This window comes from Numida meleagris, chromosome 2 (genome assembly GCF_002078875.1).
Source record: "Numida meleagris isolate 19003 breed g44 Domestic line chromosome 2, NumMel1.0, whole genome shotgun sequence".
NCBI lineage: Eukaryota > Metazoa > Chordata > Aves > Galliformes > Numididae > Numida > Numida meleagris.
In genome coordinates, this window is record NC_034410.1 from 119,823,743 (window position 1) to 119,843,915 (window position 20,173).

At 41.5% G+C, this 20,173-nt stretch overlaps 1 protein-coding gene and 1 long non-coding RNA gene across 5 annotated transcripts in view; one reads left to right on the top strand and one right to left on the bottom strand.

Annotated features, from left to right (window-relative positions):
• The window catches only part of PAG1 (phosphoprotein membrane anchor with glycosphingolipid microdomains 1), a 105,198-nt gene that overhangs the window by 63,145 nt on the left and 21,880 nt on the right, over positions 1–20,173 (bottom strand). The window contains exons 1-2 of one of the 4 annotated variants that reach the window (XM_021386610.1): positions 15,818–15,836; positions 15,038–15,097 (exon numbers count right to left, since the gene is read on the bottom strand). The exons of 1 other annotated variant lie outside the window; for it this stretch is intronic. The gene's annotated coding sequence lies outside the window, so the exon portion shown is untranslated. Of the gene's footprint in view, positions 1–10,691; positions 10,872–15,037; positions 15,098–15,817; positions 15,837–20,173 lie in introns of those variants that run through there. 2 more of the 4 variants (XM_021386609.1, XM_021386613.1) reach the window with 2 other exon arrangements.
• Positions 1,709–6,891, top strand: LOC110393605. Its single transcript, XR_002435057.1, has 3 exons — positions 1,709–3,319; positions 4,237–4,383; positions 6,051–6,891. It is a non-coding gene; the product is annotated as an uncharacterized LOC110393605 (long non-coding RNA).

Genomic DNA, 20,173 nt, shown 5'->3' on the forward strand with positions numbered 1-20,173 from the left:
AAATGGGTGACCTCAGCAGGACTGAGAGAGAACAGGGATCACTCAGCTCAGGAAGGGCCTCTCAGGTCTGACATGCCTTTTCATCCCCTACTTTCAGGCCAGACTGCATGAACTATCAAACCTCTGCAGCTCCAGCTAAGGGATAGGAGGTGCTTCTAAGGGAAAGGTTCATGCTTCTCAGCTGAGGGCAGGACACTGGAATATCTTCTCCCACCAAAACCCCACTGATGCAGGTGGGGTGACACTAAACTTCATCTTGGTTTCACAAGGAACGTCCAACAGCAAAATAACAGACAGAACATTAGTCAGTGTAACACTTCCAGGCAAGGCTGAAACTCTAAGCAGAGAGAGCTTTAGCCAATGTTTGCAGTTTCTTTCAACAGCAGGATTTAAGCTCCAGCTAGCATCAACTGATGAATGGCTTGCTTGTCCTGGCTAAGTGCTTAGCTTAGATCATGGGACAGAACATAACAAGAAAAACCATTGAAAATGTGGCACCTATTGACATTTTTCAATATGCACTAACCTTTCCAATGCCATTATATTTGGCTTTGAAGTACAATTACGTTGTTTCAGCTCTACATATCAATAAGATCCTCATTATCTGAATTCCATCAAAATCTTTACACTTTTAATGAGCATAGAGAAAAAGGCGTTACTGAAAAAGGACCAAACAATATTCAGTTCCATGACTTCCACACAGACTCACACACTGCTGCTGGGGTTAACTGTTAAATCACAGTGCAGTGGCTTCACCAGTTACGTAAAGCACAAAGACTAACAACTGACTTGGAGATGGCTCCTGTTGGCACTGACAGCAATATGCAGTTAAAGTGCACCAACTGTAGTATTCAAGGACAGAGCAGAGAATGAGTCTTGAAATCTCAAGCACATTTACAAATCAGAAATCATTTTCTGGTATTTGGATGTATACAAAGAGTCTAAACTAATTTGTTACACAGAATGCAAGACCCCATATTCTCCTTTGTATAAGTCACAGAATCACAGAATCACAGGGGTTGGAAGGGACCTCAAGAGATCATTGATTCCAACCCCCCTGCTAAAGCAGGTACCCTACCTCGTACAGTAGGTTGCACAGGTAGGCATCCAGATAGATCTTGGATATCTCCATAGAAGGAGACTTCCCAACCTCTCTGGGCAACCTGTTCCAGTGCTCCATCACCCTTACCGTCAAGAAGTTCTTCTGTATGTTTGTACAGACGTTCGAGTTTTAGGCCATTACTCCTTGTCCTACCACTACACACCACCGAGAAGAGCCTGGCCTCATCCATTTGCATCCCATTTCCCTATAGATATTTATAAACACTGATCAGATCCCCTCTCAGTCTTCTCCTCCCCAGGTTGAACAGACCCAGGTTACTCAGTCTTCCCTCACACAGGAGATGTCCCAGGCCCTTGATCATCTTTGTGGCCCTCCGCTGGACTCCTTCTAGAAGATCCCTGTCTTTTTTGAACTGTGGAGCCTAGTATGGGACACAGTATTCTAAATGTGGCCTCACCAGGGCAGAATAGAGGGTGACGATCACCTCCCTTGACCTGCTGGCCATGCTATTTTTAATGCACCCCAGGATACCATTGGCCTTCTTGTCCACCAGGGCACACTGCTGGCTCATAGCCAACCTGTTGTCCATCAGGACAACCAAGTCCTTCTCTGCAGAGCTCATCTCCAGTAGGTCAGTCCCTAACCTGTACTGATGCATGCAAGTCAGAAAGGTTATATACATATGAGGTTATAATTATTCATTTTATTTCTATCAAACTTTCAGATTTGCTTTCCTCCAGCACCCCTCCTCCATTCACATTTGGTTAATATGCAAAGGTAATGCATTTTATTGAAGAAATGAGGAAGGTCTGCGTTAAGTCACATCTGCTTCAGAACTCAGTTGACTCCCCACCAGCTGGAATCTATTATTTGATTAAAAATGCTGTTGAGCCAGCTGCCATGCAGTACGTTTCACTACCCTGATTCCTGGTGGATTTAAATCCATATTAAAAATGTAGTCTAGCATGAATCAGCCTGTTGTCAATGTTAATGCATACCTGGAAAATTAAAAAAGCAATCCAGCCTTCCTAGAAGTGGCCACCTCAGCCTCTAATGCAGAAGGTGCTCAGTGGGGAAGAACTTCAAATTTCAGATATCACAAGGCAGCAGTTTCATAAGGCAATGTCCTAATTATACCCACAAGTTTGCTTTTCATCTTACCATAAAACCAAACAAAACTCCCCTTCCAAAAGAACCAGACCTGAAATAAAAGGTGGTTTCTGAGTTTTAAGAATTAAAAGTAAAAGCTCTTGTTATCTCATTGATGTGGTGAAGTATTTATTAGTGGAAGATAATTATTAGGGAAGTTGCCCAGAGTAAAAAAAGAATTTATAGTTCAAGCCTATTACTGCTAATTTATTTAGAATGAAAGACTGTGTCAGGCAAAAAGCCCATTTAATTCAAGGAGGATTTCTGCCTAATGTGGATTGCAGGAATTTGTGCCAAGAGTATATGCTGTGAATAAGCACTGAAAATGTTGCTCAGCAGTGCAAGAATATTAAAAGCTTTAAGGCAATCATTTGCAAAGGTACACTTAAAGGCCCTTAAAATAGCAAATACAGTGATGGTCAAAGCAAGCTGCAGACTACAGCTTCACTAGCTCTAAAAGGCGTCCATCAGTAGCTCTGAAGAAAGCTGGTATCAGTGCTCTCTTTGTAGCTTGCTTTGTTTAATGGATGGCCACAAAATAAGTTTAAAAAGTTCTGATGGCTTCAGAAAAGAGTCTCTCAATATACAGATATAAGAACATGCAGAGCTAAGGCAAAGCCCAAGCCCACACCAACTCCTGGCAGTGTTAAGGGTAGACAGTGCTAGAAATTTTCCTTAGAAAAACTAGAGAAGAAACATATGGATATTAAACTGATTAAACTTATCAACATTAGTCCATCTAAACTCCCAAGTAATAGTTATGTAATTATGAAATACAGGAAGTTGCAGTCATAAAAACTACTACTTGCTATGAGATATGATTTAGTAGATAAGTGGGTAGTAAATGGTGATAGCAGGACAGTTGGACTGGATGATCTCATAGGTTCTTGCCAACCTTGTGATTCTATCATTCTATGATTCTATCATTCTAGAACTGAACATAACTGGGAGGTCAAGTCACTACTGAATCAGTTGGTATAATTGGATGGTTGCTTGAGCTGAACAGTCTGAGCCTAGCTGGGAGTCATCCAACACCTACACCACAGAAAACATCACTGTAATGGGAAGCTTTGGTGACAGTGTCTGCAGAGAGGCAAATCCTCCAAGGTGGAGTCCTGTTGGCACTGAACTTCTCTTCACCTCCATATTTCTGTCCCAGTTTCAGCCAGGGTTTTTCCCATGAAGGAAAAATCACTTCATAGTGTCTGGTGTGATGCTATGTTTTGGCTCTATGAGAAAAACAATGCTGATAACACATTGATGTTTTAGTTGCTACCGAGCAGTTCTGTACAGAGCCAAGGATGTATTCATTTTTCAGATTCTCAAGCTGTCCCACCAGCAAAGGGGCTGGGGAGCAAAAGGAGCTGGGGGAGGGGGGGGGGGAAGCCAGGACAGCTGACCGAAACTGGCCAAAGGGATATTCCATACCATATGTCATCATGTGAAAAAAGTTTAAAAACTGTGTGAAGTTGGCCAGGCAGGCAGCTGCTCCTTGGGGACTGGTTGGGCATTGGTCGGTGGGTGGTCAGCAATTGCTTGCGCATCACTTGTTTTATATATATAAATACAAACACAAATGTGTGCATATTTACTGTGATCATAACTATCATGTTACTCTTTCTCTTCCTTTTCTGTCTTAGTAGAGAGTTTTTATCCCAACCCATGAGTTCTACTTTGTTTTTTCCCCTCAATTCTCTCCCCCCTCCCCACTGAGAGGGGAGAGGTGAGCAAATGACTGCGTGGTGCTTAGCTATCTGCCATGTTAAACCACAAGAATATGAATGTCCAGATCAGATTCCCTAGAGGAAAAAGAATAAACTATCTTTACTGTGCCTTGGGGACCTTCCTTTCAAATATACTTGAATTCAATTTGGAAAAGCCTGAACTATGACTTCTGATTTCACGGTTTTAAATGATTTATATTTCTAGATCCATTATATGACTTCCTCAATAAGTAAGAAATATATTGTGTCATATATATTTTAGAGACTGAGCTTTATATGTTTTGAATTTTCACGCTTCAGCCCCTTTCAATCCAGTAAAGTGTTGTGGAGTGGCCCTGTGTTTGTTTGGTCAAGTGCCAATTAAAATGCGTTACACATATACACGCAGACAAAGCAAACATCCTGCACATACAGAAGACATGCAACATGACAAACAGTGGACACATGGTAAGTAATGCTCATGTATTTCTCCTATTTACAAACTTTCCTGGCAGCATATGCCAGCAACACCATTCCACTATTACTGAATGACTCAGCCTGTCAAAGATACACTCCCATTTTCTATCACGAAAAGATGAGACATTCTAGACGTCAAAAATTCAAAGTACCCAGAGCTAGAAGATTACTTACCTTACAGAGAGAAAGCAACAATTTGACTGAAGACATCAGGAAGTATAAACACCACTGAAAAGGAACCTATCTCTTTAGGATAGCCTGCTTGTCTCAAAAGTGCCACAGACAGTGACATTTAAAATGATGATGTTCAAGCTCACCGAAAAAGCCATAATTTTAGACTTAGCATGATTTCAGAAATGGAACACAATGAGATTTCGTGTAATAAGAGTTCAACACTCAGATTTGCCAACAAAGACATTCAAAAATAGGTTAAATGGAAACTACAATATTCCTACACTAAATGGTAACTAAAATTTGATCCCCCACCCTGCATTGGCACGTATTGTGTGTGGGCCCTACATTTCAATAAAAGGAAACAAATGCTTTTAACAGCACAGTAGAGACTTTTTATAAGGTACACAATCTACAGGAAGGCTATTGTCCCTCAATAAACATTTGTTGACTAAATGTGCTATTTCAATAAACGTTTACTGAAATCAAAAAGATATTGAAGTTTAACTTACAATTAAGAAAAGTACTAAGGAGTAGCAGTAAGGTATTTTACACAAAATTTTTCTTTAATATTTTTGAATTATTTTTATCTGCCACCTCTCCATGCCTGGTGCACTCCAGTGCCCCCACCAGCTACTTCCTGTGGCTCAACCCTGTTCACAGGCGGGAGAAAGGAAGAGAAGCAGAGTCCCTGCTCAGCCCAGTATTTGCCATGAGCCTGGAGAGACCCAAAGCAGTCCTCTGTCCCCAGCCTGCCTGATTTGCCTCCCTTAGCTCATGTTGCCTTTGTTCCATAATCTGGAAAGCATAAAATGAACATGGCAGGAAACCTGTGGTCAAAGAGTGTTACGAATGAACTGGTGACACAGGGTCACTACGTCCTTCTGTCAAAGAGCTCATATGCATCATATGCATGCTTGGAGAAACACTAGGCAAACATCCCATCTATACTCAACCCTCCCACTTCCCAAGCCCCTGATCCACAGCAGCACTGAACATACATCTGAAAATGGAAGCACTGTAGGATCTAACTTGTGAGATCTGATATTGAATACAGAAAAAAGCCACAAGTCCTCCAAAAAAAAAGAAAAAAAAAAGATAATTTGTTCTTCAGCTCAGGCATACAAAATTTATAGAAATATTTTAGGAACATTCTTTATTAAGGACATATGTCTTCATTTGTCACAGTTGCTGTATGATAATAGCATTCACTTTCCACCCACGGTGCTATAAAAAAGCCCATGGAAGATGCGAAGCACTGAGCCATCACAATTATTTTCTCTTCCTTAGGTTACAGTAGCCTCTAGGAGTTACAGGCCAGGGCACAGGCACACTGGGGGCTGTGCTTAGAGAGAACAAAAAGATGGTTCTTGTCTCTGAGGGTCACATCCAAACATAAAACAAAGGATAATAAATGGATATGGTCGGTTGACAAAGAGACAGTGGTTGTAACACACCACTAACCAATTTTTTTTTCTTTCCCCCAGAGATTATGGCAGAGGAGATATTAAGAAGGGAATTAAAAGGAGAAAATGAAGCTAAGTGTGCTGATGTTTGCCCAGAACCCACCCTTAACTTTCCAAGAGCAAAGTGGATGCTGGTTTGAATACATGGTCAGTGCTGAAGCTAGTATCAGGTGAACTGGAGGGATACATGCATGGATGGGCCACGTGGGCTCTGGATAATAAAAGAGACTGCCTCTTAACTATCACTATTGAAAAAGGGAGTGATAAATATTACAGAAATGTTCACAAGAAAATTAATTTCATTTTAAATCAGGTTTGAATAAGGTAAGAGCTACACAGGCTTCATGTGGACCATGCTTAGCAGTGGACTATGGCAACACCTAATGACCATGGGCATCCCCATGGCTGACTCTAAACATCTCAGCCCACCAGCATCTCTGGAGGAAGAAACATGCCTCAATATCTTTCACAGTTGATTTTTTAAGCCCAGCATACTATTAGCTATGTTGTATATTTTCATGAGTTTTCATCCTTTAATGACTCCTAAAATACCTGTTTGCAACAGTCAGGAACTGCTGTGCTCTAGGACTATTTTGCTCTTTGATAAATTTATTTACATTTATACTGCCTGCTATTTATTTCTGTTGGAAAATATTTCAGATAGCGTTTTTTCTGTTGTCTCCTTAGCTCAGCCATTGTACAAAGTTAAGAGAGCAGTGGAATCTGAGATCAGTTTGAGCTCAGTAATAAAACCGAGTCTTAAAACACTTTCGTCTTTCATGATGTGACAACCTCAACAGCAATGCTGCCTTTTATGCAGTTGACCTTTGAGATGGGCGACCTCTGACATCTTCTTACTAAACCTCCCAAAACATCTGTTGGTTTGTTTGAAGCAAGGTGTTTCAATAAAAACATGTAGATGTTCCATAAATTAATGTTCAGGAAAAAGAAAAGATATAAATAGAAAAATGAAGAAGAAATCTTCCTTCCATTTGGAAACTACTGTTAAAAACTTCATAAATCAAGCACTTTTCATCTGAAGTTCCAACAAAGCATCAGATGAAAGCCATCTTAGGAACACATCGTAAAACCAAGTAAACTCTTTTCACTGTACTGTAATCAGATAAACTTCACCAACAAAGTGTGTTTAACATATGGATTACCTTTAATTTTTTTGCTTAGCACTCTTCTAAAATTTAGTAAGGTTCAACACGGGAAGGAAGTTGGTAGGTAACACACTAGTTTGCCAGCATACCATTGTCCTACATTACTGAATATGGAAGAGCACATTGAGGACCGTCATGATGATAACAAGAAAATTGTGCCTGGCTGGTCAACCATGGTGGGTGATGAAGCAAAGCAGGCAGCAGCAAATAGCTCAGGGAGAGAGAGGCATTGCTTTACAACTCCACCAACTCGGATGGAGACACTGTGTTCCCATGAGAACCTGCCTGCGCATAAATAACTAAACATGCTTGTCTCAGCCTGGCACTGAATTCCATCCCACAACTGCGTACCTGAGCTCGCCTCGGACTATAGCACCTTGGAAGGCTCCTGCAGCATGCATCTTATTGTACAGTAAAATAAGCTTCCTAAATAGGTTAAATGGACCATGTCCTAAATGCAGCTACTTCCCTCCACTGACAAGGGGGAGAGCTGGAGTGGCCAGGCCTGGTGCAGACGTCCTCTGGCTGAGTGTCCTGAAGAGCACTCGAGGCTGGTGAAGCAGAAAACGTGTGTATTCACGTTGCAGTGCTTTATCTGGGGCTGCGTATTCTTCTGCTGTCAAGAGCAAAGAATTATGTTCCTGACAGCAGTAATGACAGAACTAAATTAAGAAAATAGAGTTCAGACAAGCAGAGAGATGCGGTGAGCTTTGGATGAACAAACCTTATTAACTGACCGCCTCCCATATATCTAAATAGATTAAAAGAATTATTATTACAGCTCTAGTTTAACAGTTTGGAAAACTGACATTTAAAGCTGCTACTTAACATTCAGATATTCGTAATGATATGCAGTAAATTTGTTATTTGAAACCTGCTTGTAAATACACAGTCAATCCTGCAAGTTAACGGCAGCATTCAGAGGTATTGGCAAGAGTAAATCAAAATGCACGCATTTTTCAGAAACAACGTATTTTCATGACAACGTGTTTTCATCAGATAGCAACCACCACAAGAACTGTGTCCACTGCAACATGTACAAGAGCCCACAGAAATGTCGTTCTTATCATGCTTTCTTCAGATCAAGTCAAATTAAATTCGATTTTCAAATCCACAGAAGGGTCACACGAGAACACTTTAGTGTTTTCCTGGTATTGCCTTCATACCTATGAAAGCTCAGCCATTTGATTTCCTAGAAGATACCTCAGTGGTATTCTATTCTCATTCTTTCTTATGGCCACATCACTTCCTGGAGAAAAAAAAAAATAAGTGTGCACGCTTCAGGCACTCCTACATGTTCTGGGTGGACACAGATTATGCCATCCCAGCTGAATGATTTAAAATTGCATTTATTGTGATGTCTTGGGATTGAAGAGGTCAAAGCCTCCCCTATTGCTATAAGGTGGTCTGAAAATTGATTTAAGCAATGCACATTAATTTCTTAGCTTCAGAAGGTTAACTTGGTTTCACTTTAAATAACACCACTTTTTTTTATTAATCGAGACGGGAACTTTCATGCCCACTGAACAGAAAGGAGGGGTTTTTGTTGATTTGTTGCCTCCAAAAACGCAAATTTCAAAACTCCTAAATATATCAAGCAATATAATCAATTCAGGTTCAAGGCCAAGTACTGGAAAGTCAAGAAATGCCAGAACAAATCTCCTCTTGCCTACTTTTTTTCCAGCAGGTCTATCATAACAATCAGCTTATCAAAATATTTCAACTCACATTCTAAAAATACCAGCTATTTATTATTTTAATCTGCCATACAGACATCAATTTAATATGAATTAGAATAAGTGGTTATGAATCACACACGTTTTGGGAAGTTCTGAGTCTCTGAACAATGCTTGGGTTTAAAATTTGTATTGTTAACAGGACTCTACATGCAAACGTGCAAATTGGGAGAGCAGCAAGCCTGCTTCACGGTTTAGAGGTGTCTGGGCTTGGCTATCTGCATTCTCCGCCTACTTCCACCTTGGCTTGGGTAGCTGGAATAAAGATGAATGAAAATTTAGGACTGCAGTTTTAATAGTAACTATTTGTTATTCAAATTTCCTTTCCCGCACTGAATGATTGTGAGAACGTGTGCTCAGAATTAAAAGGCTGCTCTTCAGCATCAGCACATTGATTTCTTGGGGTCCTCGCAAAGCTTTGCACATTGTTTCTGGACTAGAGATATACAGCCTTCTAACTGCCTGTCAGACATCATTTCTGCTTTATGAATAAATAATACCATGCCCACGGGAAACGTTGGTCTAAGACAAAAAAATCAATATGTGTCTAGCATGTGTTAGGCAGTTGTTGAGCTGAAGTCTGTCTCAAATATGTGAAGTAATTTTAATAACAAAACAAATCCTCTCTAAACTGAGCTTAGAGGAGTGTCATTAAGAAAGCTCTGACACTATTTCACTGTGCATCTTATTTGAAGAAGAATATTGCCCTCTTAAAATGCAAATAGATTCTTTGATTGCCAAGTGTTTGGTGATTACTTATCTACAAATTTCTAATACTCATGTTGCAGAGACATGGCAGCAACTAATCTTTTACTCTGTTCCTCTTGGAGCACTTCTGGTATACATCTGTGTAATAAAGCTGTCTGCTACTACACCTGCCTTAATTTTATTTTAAAAATATCTTCTTCGACAAACACCTTATATTTTTGCAGAGGATCTGGGATCAAATGTGAAACAAAAGCAGGGTAAATTCATGCAGCTTTATAATCGCATTGGTCATTCCTGCAGTGTAAGCCTGTTTCCACACCCAGCACAGGTTGTGGCTCTGCCATCCGCCACCATAGCCCCAGTGATGCAAATTCATTGCAGGACATCCGGACCACTCTGCCTTTTCAACACAGGTCAAAAAAAGACAACCTTACCTACCGTCACAAGGCAGGGTCTTTAACTCCTTTACGTATCCTACAGCTCAAAACAGCACCAGAGGAAGAGAAGGAAGAGGTAAAGTCAAGACTCATGAATGACCTGTGAGACCACTGACTCCAAGTCACCGGTGTCCAGCCCAGGGACGTCGCCTTCAAAAGGCTTTTCTCCCCTGCTGTTACAGAGAGCTTTCAGTGCAGATCTTCCCCATGGGAGCACACTGACAAAGTGGCTCCTCCTGCTACATACACATAATGAAAAGCACAAACTTTACATATTGATGACCCTTTTAGGCCAAGGAGCTGCAGCTGCGTGCCCTGGCCTGGGGCAGTTACTCATGCAAGAGAGCTGACCATCTGGAAATGCAATCTAAAGAAAACAGAAGGAAGCCTGATGTCTTGGGGAAAAAATCATACAGACGTGCAGAAGCTGCAGCTGAGGTGTTCCAAGGCTCACATTGCAGGCTAGCATGGGGGAGCCCATCAGCATCAACACAGACAGAGAACACCTGTTTTACCAAATTGGAGGAAGTGAAATGCTAAAGGCATGGAGAGGAAGCTCTGATACATGATTATATGTAAAATGTAGCATGACATAAGTTGTCCAAAAATACTTACATGCTATATTGAATAGTGACGCTTCCTACAACTGACACTGTAATGTCAGTGAGAGATTACTGCCTGTAACGTCTCCACCTTAGTGTGCCAGAAACATATCCACCCAGGGGAAGAACACCAGTGAAATAACCAGACTGTTCTGCACAGGCACTGAGGCATCTTGAGGTGTGGTTTCAGACTACAAGATCCTCTGCAGAGTAAAGAGCTGAAAGAATTCCTCCGCCCACCCACCTCCTTTATCACTTGACTTCCTCACCTCCATCTGAACACCCTTCAGCCGCTCTCCAAACCACGGCTGCCATGTGACCGGGGTCGGTTGTTTGGTTTTTACAGTCAAAAATCCCCATGACCAGGGCGCAGTTTGCTGCTATTTCTCCAGCAGCACCTTGCTGAAAAGATCCTGTCTTCACCACTCGGCCTCACTCAAGGCCAAACAGCTGTTTCTGGGTTGTGTGAGAGAGAAATAAATACAGATTTTTAAAAGACCCTTAATCTCACCAAAATCAGTCCTTCTTTTCAGCTCCAACATCCCCAACCTTTCTGCACTGAAAGGAGAAAAATCACTGGACCTATAGCTCTGCTCAGATGTTGTCTGTCCGTCTAATACTGATGCATTATTACACAGCATGATAACTTGCTCACAATTCCTGATTTCCTGTGCAAGTGCTCAGCAAATCCAGGTCCTTTAGAAATGTCAACCCACTCTTATTGCAAACAGAGTTTCCAAAATGATGAGTGGTTCAACAGGAAACAGAAAGAAAACCCCCTCACCTTGCAGAGGTGTTTCATTTCCAGATTTGAGTATCGTTTACAGAGAATAGAAATTTAGAACTACAACACTTCATCTTTGGCAGATTAAAGACAACTTGCACAATCCTCTGGCTTCCAAAGGTACCAGAAGCATGTGTGATACTAAACTGATTTTATATCAGTTTTATCTTTAAGGTGTCTGGTGAAGTTTGTTGATTTCTATATTCATTTTAAAGAAAATTACTACCAAGAAGAAATGCCTCCATCAATTATACACCTATTATATTATGTACTTAACCTGACCACAAGATCTGGGACTGAAGCATCTGTGCACTATGTGTGGACAGTAAAAAAAAAGGCTGAGCATATTCACACAAACTCATTCAGTGTTGCTTTGGAAGAATCAAGTGAGACAAGCTGTGGTATCTGAGCATGCTCTCAGCTTCTCCTTTCCAAAATTAGTAAAGCCATTAATTTTGCCTGAGCAAATAACAGAATCAAAGGGGTTGGAAGGGACCTCTGGAGATCACTGAGTCTAAATCCTTTGCTAAGGCAGGCTGCCTACAGTAGGTTGGACAGGAGAGCATCTTTTGCCCACAGGCAGATCTTGAGCATCTCCAGAGAAGGAGACTCCACAACTTCTCTGGGTTGCCTGTTCCATTGCTCTATCACCCCCACAGTAAATAAGTTCTTCCTCGTGTTTATATGGAACTTCCCGTACTCCAGTTTGTGTTTATTGCCCCTTGTCCTGCTGCTGCACACCACTGAAAAGAGCCTGGCCCCATCCATTTTCTCCTGCAGAAGCTGGTAGCCCATGGTTTGGACAGGTACACTCCTTGCTGGGTAAAAAACTGTCTGGAGGCCCAGACCCAGAGAGTGGTGGTGAATGGAGTTAAATCTAGCTGGTGACCAGTGTCACCAGCAAGTGGTGGTCCTCAGGGGACCTTCTTATTGGGGCCCAGCCCGCTTAATATCTTTACTGATGATTTTCATGAGGGAATTGAGTGCACCCTCAAGTAAGTTTGCGGATTATATCAAGCTGGGGGGAAGTGTCCATGTGCCCAAGGGTAGGAAGGCCCTACAGAGGGACCTGGACAGGTTGGATGATGGGCTGAGGCCAATTGTATGAGGCTCAATAAGACCAAGTGTCAGGTCCTGCACTTTGGTTACAACAATGCCATGCAATGCTACAGCCTTGGGGCAGACTGGCTGAAAAGCTGTATGGAAGAAAAGGATTTGGGGATGCTGGTTGACATTCAGCTGAACACAAGCCAGTAGTGTGCCCACATGGCCAAAAAGGCCATCAGCATCCTGGCTTCTATCAGAAACAGTGAAGCCAACAGAACCATGAAGGTGACTGTCCCCCTGTACTCAGCTCTAGTGGGGCTGCACCTCGACTACTGTGCTCAGTAATGGGACTCTCACTGCAAGAAAGACATTGAGGGCCCGAAGCGTGCCCAGAGAAGGGCAACGAAGCTGGTGAGGGGTCTGGAGCACAAGTCTTATGAAGAGTGAGTGAGGGAACTGGGATTGTTTAGTCTGGAGAAGAGGCTCAGGGAAGACCTTATTGCTCTCTAGAACTGAAAGGAGGTTGTGGCGAGGTAGGATTCAGCCACTTCTCCCATATAACAGAGACAGGACAGGGGGAAATGGCCTCAAGTTGCGCCAGGAGAGGTTCAGGTTGGACATTAGGAAAAATTTCTTCTCAGAAAGAGTGGTCAGGCATTGGAACAGGCTGCCCAGGGAGGTTTTGGAGTCACCATCCCTGGAGGTGTTTAAGGAAAGGGTAGATGTATTGCTTAGGGACATGGTTAGTGGGTAATATTGATTGTAGGTGGACGGTTGGACTAGATCTGAGAGGTCTTTTCCAATCTTAATGATTTGATTCCTGCACTTCGGATATTTATAAACATTGAGGGGATCACTTCTTAGTCTTCTCTTCTTCAGGCTGAACTTTCTTTTAGGAAAAGCTAGAAACATGCACACAGTCAGCACAGCATGGTTACTTTTGAAGTTTTTCACTTGTGGTCTCATCAACATGCTGTAAGTGAGGAACTCCTGCTTGGTATGCCCTAGAATAGCATTGATTCCCTGGAAAGTTTCAAGGTTACCTTTGTGCTAAGAAAGGGACTTGCAGTGCACACAGCGTTTCTCAGCTGAGCCACAGAGTGCATTATATACAACTAAATAAACTGCACAAGTCAACAATTCATATTCAGGAAGAATTGAACACTCCTTCATTACTGGTCTGCTCTAATACAATGGCTTAGAAAAATCCCTCAAATTGCAAATATGAGGGATCACTCAGCTGACTGGTTGATAAAGTCAAAATAGCTAAAGTTCACTAGCTTAGAAAATGTCAACAACCCACCAACACCAAGAAAAGTTAATTCTTTGTAGAGAAGGTAAATCTCAGACTAGTGATGAGCCTGTGGGTAACTAAACAGCTGTCTTTCTCTCCCCAGAATAACATGTTTTTGCTTTTCCTAAATTCAGTTCAGTTCCAAAAAAAAAAAAAAAAAATAGGGAAAGAGCAAATGATTGCCAAGGTGAGGAAAACAACTAATACTCTCAAGATCTATTTGTGACCTTGCCATTATGAAGAACCAGAAGCAGAAGTTTAGCCCTACAGCCACTGGATTTATCTTTGGTCCAGTACCATATTATCACTTATTAGAAACAGCCACACAACAAGGTCTGAGATACTTGGAATAAAAAAACAACCGTAGTTTTTGAAAAATCAACATCTGCTAAGTCTTGGGAGTCCTCAGTTATTTAGACAGTAATCCAGTATAAATATGATGTTGCTCAAGTTTCATCAAACCTTCAGTAAATGAACGGAAAGCAACACCAGCCTACATACTGAAGACTTGATCTCACTGGTCCCCGTGCAAAGGTACAAGATGTGAGCTGCAGACTGCACAACTAGGGCAACTTCATAACTATAGCACTTTTCTTCATACCCTCTGTAGTGCGATAGCTTTGTAAATTCAACAGAAAATATGACTCCCGGCTGTCCATTTTGTTATTTATTTTCTGTCTGTACACATGGAGACCTTATTAGCTATGCCTTCAGAAAGGCTTTCAAACAAGCAAACACAATGTATAGATCTGCAGCATCTACAGCAATCACAGCAGCAGAAGCAGCCTTTAAGAACTTGGCAAAGTAAGCAAAGATGACAGATTCTGATAGGCAGCCACTGGTTTGCTTTCCAAAACAGATCTACCAACCAAAACACCCAGCAGCAGGGTAGGAGATAAGAGATAAGGAAAGGCTTTCTAAATAAGTGTATAAAAAACGTGTCCAGCTGATTTCAAGTCTTTCAGCTGAAAACGGTAGAAACAACTGTATTTTCAGAACGTATCATGTCTTTATTTTACACACAAACACACACACATTTGCACCTTACCCAGCTAATCATGGTTCATGAAACTGTAATTAGAAGCTTCTGCAAAATCTACTTGTAATGTTGCTGCTTTCCTGTGGGATTGCTTAGCATTGGCATGTTCATAAACTGCAGGCATCTTCATAAAGCTGAACTAAAGCCAAAAGCTGACCACCCCAGGAACCAAAAAGCAATCACATAAATAATTACCTTAGAGTCTCTGTAGAGCTTGATGTTCCAGTGATGTACAGTATCAACAAACGTTTTCTCCTAGGTTACAAAAAAAAAAAAAGATATTTTCACTACTCTGAACATCAGCTCAGTTACACCATGCTACAAGAACATAGCAGAGAATATACATTATCTCCTGTTACTTTGAATTTAAGATCAATTTCAAAGGAAAATACTTTTAGAAAAACTTTTCCTTCCTTTATTTGAAATGCCCCAGAATAACTAATGTCATTTTTAAACTCATTTTCATTATTTTTCTTAAAGTCTTCTAACTTTCAAAGTTCCCCCAAAGAAGTTAGACTGAGAATTTTGAAATCTTTATTATCTCATCTATATATGCTCATAACACTATGGATTTCATACACCAAATCAGTATTAAAGGCACCTGTACACAGGGTGGTTTATACCCATGCAGTGACAGTATCCAGCAGTGGTTTCTGCACTTTATAGAGTCTCATGCCCAGAAACTCATTGTTACTTAGTGACAGTACTGTTTTGGTTATCTAGAAAAAGAGAACTGAAGGCAGCAATGAGAGGCAGCATGAAGAGAAGCGTGGAGGCTGCAGACTTTCCTTCAGCACCAGCCTTGCGTTGCATACTTCTAGATATGGGATAATGCGGTGGCCACACGGTTGCAATCAATCCTGCTATGCCTATGTAATAAAAATGTCAGACTTCTCAGCCTGATATTCTTTCCACTGACTACATGAAAAATTTAACTAATTTGAATTGTAAATTGATTTAGGTAGAAGTAAATACCTTCCTTTCCCTGGATGCTTATTCCAGATGTAAAGAGTCTTCCACCTTTAACTCTGTAGGGAACTGTCTTGCTGTAGAACTGGAAGACTAGTTGAAACCAAAGTCAGAGCGCCTCTTCAGAGGTTGGTTGCAATAACTTACTTGAATGGCTTTCAAAACTAAATTAGTTAAAACTGCAGTCCAGTTTTTCAAACAGAGGCTGTACAGTGCAAACCAGTAGGACTGGCAAGTCTAACTACTGCCAACGTAAACTGAAATGGATACAAAATAGGCTAGCTCTGAAGGAATATACCATTTCCTCTACAGCACTGATTTTCAGAAGAGACTCGTGTTTCTAAAGCCGCTTAAGAAATGAGAGATGCTGCCGGGCTATCTGCCTGCTCAGAAGGATATACTGATTCAATTACTTTCTTTTGACGTAAGCCCAAATTACAATCAGCATAAGCACGTATTACAACTCAAACCCTTTGCACAAAGAAATAATTTCCTTTTTTGTAAGCATTAACCAGCTGTTTTGCTGATTCAGGCCTCCCCATTACTGGCACGCTCTACAAAAAATCATGCAGTGCAAGTGACTACAGAACTGTTGCTTGGTTACATTCTCAATTATCACAATGCTGGTCTTACTCATTCGGTGTCAAGGTCAATGCAATTGTTTCTTTTCTTTAATGAAGAAGTATCCTGTTTACAAAAATTTTATCTGCTTCCTACTTGGTAAAATATTGCACATTTCAGTCAATCACTGCTGGCTACTCCCGCAGAGAGACAAAGCGTGAGAAAATGACCTGCAGTGCTCGTTTTTGCCCTTAACACACAGCTTTTTTCTCAACTCCACCCATAATGCCAGTTGCTTCACAGGGACACGCAGACACCAATTTTACCACAACACTTCCTTCCTTCTTTGTCATGGCCAGTAAAATATGGTAGAAATACATTAGCTATTTATTCTTATTCTCGTACCATCTAATCACAAACGTAAGAAAAGTGGCAACTTTTAATTAGCATGCATCTCCAGCCAGTGGTGTAGTGAAAGCTAAAGTAAAGCAGGATTTTTCACATCAGTTTTAAATCCACAAAGGTTTTGGTTCCTCCCTGCCTTTGAGGGCAGGTGTCTGCTTGTGAGGACTGTGATGCACTTGAACTACTCCACACTGCTGAATATTTCATAGCCCCTGAGAAGCACAGCTGTAATCAACGTGCAAATAATGAAATGGGCAGCGATAGCGCAGCAGAGGTAAAGTGTGCCATTAGAAAGCATCACTGCTCTGGCTGCTAGGCAGGATAGCTGTAACCATTTATCATGTTATTTGATAAAATAATAATGCTATCAGCTACAAAATCAAAATGAATGTTATGCCAAGAAAAAAAAAACAGATAGCATCTTGGGGGACAACATGAATAGTAAAGAAAAAATCAAGAAAATTGCCAAAAGAAATGTGTTCAAGAAACTCCGCTAAATGTACGTATTAATCACATGCCAATTACACATAGCCCTGTCAGGAGTATTATCAGAAAGCTAAGTTTATGAAAGTTTTAGCAGGAAAGGCTTTATAAATATTGCCATAAAAAAATAAACAAAAAGATAAAAAGTAGTAAACATTTTAATTTTAAGTAGAGTTTGTAGAGTTACCCAGCTGATGTCCCTATCTGTGATGGGATCTTGAGGTCTGACATTCAGAACCTCAGGCGTTTACAGCATCAGGTCTGTACTGCCCAGCGCTGGCAAAGGCTGAGAGACAGCAAAAGGTCAAAAGTGAGCTCCATGTAATGGCAATTCCTGCAGATATGCCATGAGCTACGATTAAGGATCTCATGTTGAAAAGCAGGATGGCACAAGAGGTGAAATGAAACAGCTCAATATCAGGATGTGCCAGTGAATGGTGCAAGCAAACTTCACAGAGAGTAAACCTGTCTGTTTGTAACACACAAGCCACCTCAGATTTCTTAGGAATGAGGCACTGACTGCTCGCAGAAGTATAAATTGTCACATATGGGGCCATAGTAGTTAGGTGGTGAAAGAGGCAAAGTCATCTGTTAAGAGTTGTAGAACTACAGAATAGCATAGATTGGAGAGGATCTTAAAGATCATTTAGTCCCAACCCCCCCTGCCATGGGCAGGGTTGCCAACCACTAGATCAGCCGGCCCAGGAACCCATCAAGCCTGGCCTTGAATGCCTCCAGGGATGGGGTATCCACAGCTTCTCTGGGCAGCCTGTGCCAGTGCCTCATCACCCTCTCAGTGAAGAATTTCTTCCTAACATCTAAACTAAATCTCCCCTCTTTCAGTTTAAATCCATTCCCCCTTGTCCTCTCACTATCTACCTGCATAAAAAGTTCATCCCCCTCCTGCTTGTAAACTCCTTTCAAGTACTGGAGGATCGCAGTGAGGTCTCCCTGGAGCCTTCTCTTCTCCAAGCTAAACAAGCCCAACACCCTCAACCTTTCATCACAGGAGAGGTGCACCAGACCTCTGATCATCTTAGCGGCCCTCCTCTGGGCCTGCTCCAACAGCTCTACAATCTTCTCATATGAGTCATATGGGCCAACATTCTTCATGAGTATTCCCATCACCTAAGATGATCTATATACATCTCTATTAATTTGGCTGGAGGTGTAGTTCAGACCACTAACTCTCGACTTCAAACTGCAATGATTTCATATTGGTAAGCTGGGAAAGGCATAATGTGTGTGTAGGAAGGGGCTACCTCAAACAACTTCTCCTAGCCTCTGCCAGAGCAAGTGGAGTGATGACTGAGGCCAATACAGGCAGAAAAGAGTAGAGGCTGTCTTCCCCAGCACATACATCCTCAGACACCATAGGAAATTCTGCTGAAGCACGGCTCCCATGGCACTCTACTCTTTTCTACCTCCAGGCATGCACTGACACTCACAGATGCCTTCTGACACTGAAGTGGCATGCAATTAACAGAAGTCTCCATTAATTATCTTCTGATACTAACAAGAACAAGCTGAATGTTACTCTTAAAAATTACAGAATTATAGAATTATAGTGGTTGGAAGAGACCTCTGGAGATCACGTAGTTCATTCACCCTGCTAAAGCAGTTTCCCTACAGCAGGTTACACAGGAAAGCATCCAGGAGGGTTTTAAGTATCTCCAGAGAAGAAAACTCCTCAGTCTCTCTTTGTACCTTCTTCCAGTGCTATGTCACTCTCAAACAAGTTTTTCCTCACATTCATATGGAAGTTCTTATGTTTCAGTTTGCGTCCATTGCCTTTTGTCCTGTTGCTGGGGATTGTTGGAAAAAGCCTGGTCCCCTCCACTTGACTACCACCCAGCAGGTATTTATAAGCATTGATAAGATTCCCTCTCAGTCTTCTCCAGGCTGATCAGTCCCAGGTCTCTCAGCCTTTCCACAGAAGGGAGATGCTCCAAGCCCTTAATCATCTTTGTAGCCCTCCACTGGACTTTCTCTGGAAGTTCCCTATCTTGAACTGGGGAGCCCAGAACTGGACACAGTACTCCAGATGTGGCCTCACCAGGGTAGAGTAGATGGGGAAGGTAACCTCCCTCCAGCTCTGGAAAGATCTGAATGCAAAACAGCAGTAGGTTCATTTGCAACACTGCATGTTGCAAGGTGAAATCTTGACGGATGTGTGAGAGCACTCAGTGGGATGTTGCAGACATGTGCAAGTAGAAAGCCAAAAACAGTGGCGGAAAAAAATTGCTATGTTCTTGGAGAAAGAACCTCTATGTTCAAGAAAGACTTCAATTAATGTCAGTCTAATCATCTTTTACGCATTTCAAAAAGTAGTTCACAGAAACTCCAAGAAGCCAGGCACTTTTACAAAAGAAACATATATTGTTCTACATTAATGAAGGGGATAAATGCATCCTCTTTGTTCAGTCCCTTTGTACTCACTATGCTATCTACATAGATAACTTGTATTTTCATTGCTTCCCTCACTAGCAATAGACAGGCAAGGTGGATAGGTTTAATACTGCCAAAGAAAATCTGGCATACACATGTTCAGTGCAGCAGGGGGAAAATCAGCTCTCTCTAACATCTCAGAAACATCACTTGTCACTCTGAAAGAAAGAGGTGTCTCAGGGTGATACTGCACTGGAGTAATTCCCATGCTTTGATAATCAAAGGACTCTTCCTAGTGTTATCTTCCATCTGCCGGAGAAGAGATCACATAGATAGACCTTCTAGCCAGATGGAGTCACCAGAAATCCTCCACATCTATCTGAAAGCTCAAACACAATTGAGATGCTCTCATTCATATTCTCCTGCTCTCCCTCCTGCAAATACCCAAAGATAAATTACTCAGACAAACTCAGATTTAGACTTTAAATGTCACAGACAAATCTTATGCAGCTCATTTTCTCTTCC